This window comes from Macrobrachium nipponense, chromosome 10 (assembly GCF_015104395.2).
Source record: "Macrobrachium nipponense isolate FS-2020 chromosome 10, ASM1510439v2, whole genome shotgun sequence".
In the NCBI taxonomy this organism is placed as follows: domain Eukaryota; kingdom Metazoa; phylum Arthropoda; class Malacostraca; order Decapoda; family Palaemonidae; genus Macrobrachium; species Macrobrachium nipponense.
Genome location: NC_087204.1, coordinates 79,109,767 through 79,111,755, shown reverse-complemented (window position 1 = coordinate 79,111,755; position 1,989 = coordinate 79,109,767). Strand labels below are relative to the sequence as shown.

Sequence of the window (1,989 nt, the reverse complement as noted above, 5' to 3'; positions counted from 1 at the left end):
TGAGGACGGACGGACAGACAAAAAAAGCCATCTCAATAGTTTCCTTTTAAAGTAAACTAAAAGCCGGAATATATATATGCAACTGTAATTGCCACGATGCCCTCTTAACTTCTTGAATTCTTTACAGATTTTTGGATACGCTTGTCACTACAAAGCCTGAAGATGCAAGTTCAAGGAATTTTATTTTTTAAGGAATTGTGATGTCCGGTACCGGGAAACGAACCCAGGTTCCAGAATCACAAAAGAGGTCACGTTGCCGACCTGACCAGTTGCATATGTATCTGGTGAAAAAAAAAAAAAAAAAAAAAACGGACATTTAAATTCTACACACACACACACACACACACCACACACACACATATATATATATAATATATATATATTATATATATATATATATATATATATATCTATATATAATTATAATCACTTTAGCACGTGATTCGTTTATCACACATATCCACAGTGAAAAATAAGAGACAGGTTGTAGGTCCTGACCGGTTTCTGCTTTATTTTCAACCAATACAAAGGACTATATAGTATTGTTTGTTGTTTAAGATTAACTGGCCTTGTGCCAGGCACGGCTCTTGCTCAGAGCACCCGTAATAGTACATAGTATTAGAATTCACAAGTATATATACTACAGAGACAGTACTGACGAACATACACACAACCGTTTGAGGACTGCAGATCCACCCACAGGCAGTGTCAAGGTAGGAGTGGCTTTCAAAAATCAGTTTGGCTAAAATTACAATAAATTCTCAAGGGATACTACCGCTTAGGGTACCGACCGTAGGAGACAACAGTCCACACCTGACAGGTGTCAGGGAGGCGGGGTTGCATCTCATTACCACTACCGCCCCCTTTACTTGGTTTTACAAATATAATAATCCTATTTCCATATATCTCTACAGCCTACCTTAAAATTTAAACAGTTTACAAATTTCTTTTGATATTAAAGGATCAAGTATACATTCCTTGACTGATGTCCATACTATTGTTGTAACTTTCTTTATTGTATAAAACTAGATTCAATTATATTCCTTTCCAATGCATTATTAGAACACCACCAAGCCTTTTTGCCCCTTCCTCAGTTAATAGCATGATTGTTCTCACTAACATGTACAAATATACCACTATATCCCTGTGCATATCTCACACATTGTTATGTTGTTCTATTCTTTTTTTTCCAGTGCTTTCGTTTGACCAATGTAAAAGTTGTCACAAGACTTACATGGGATTTTATATACACATCCTTTTTAGCATTGTCGGGGGTTCTTAATAAGTACCTGTTTCATTGTTTTATGTTTTTAAAAAACTACATTAACACCAAAATTCTTCAGGATATGTGGATATCTTTCATATTATTATTATAAGGTAGTACAATGCAAATTTTTTTTGTTGTTGTAAGGTTCTTTTTGGTTTTGATACATGGTCTTTTTTGCCGCTTCTAATGCATTGTTTAGTACATTATCTGGATATTTCAGTTTCTTGCCTGTATTCCGAATCTTATCTATCTCCTCATCTATATATTTCTGGGCTCCATACCCGTTGTGCTCTTAAAACATAGATGCAAACACTGATCTTTTAACCTTATGGTTTTGTCCAGAATAGAAATGTACATAGGAAGAAATATTAGTAGGTTTTCTGTAAACGCTATACTTAAACCCACTACTATTTCTCCGTATGAAGAGATCCAAAAAGGGTAGGCATTCATCTTTTTCCATTTCCATAGTAAATTTAATTGATGGTACTAATTGATTTAAACCTGGCAAAAAAGTTATTTACATGTTCGTTCCCTGGCCATACACAAATTATGTCGTCAACAAATCTAAACCAAGGTACATTGGCGTGGAATTATATTGTTTTTTTAAAATTTTCTTTTCAAAAAATTCCATATATAAATTACTTAGCACTGTGGGGACAGAGGGTTTCCCATTTGCCATATACCAAAATTTTGTGAGTAGAATTTTCCATTGAATTCAAAAT

The 1,989-nt window shown here is 34.3% G+C and overlaps 1 protein-coding gene across 1 annotated transcript in view; it reads right to left on the bottom strand.

Moving 5' to 3' along the window:
• LOC135223718 (agrin-like) overlaps positions 1-1,989 on the bottom strand; it is a gene marked incomplete in the record, with an annotated part of 559,093 nt that overhangs the window by 192,846 nt on the left and 364,258 nt on the right.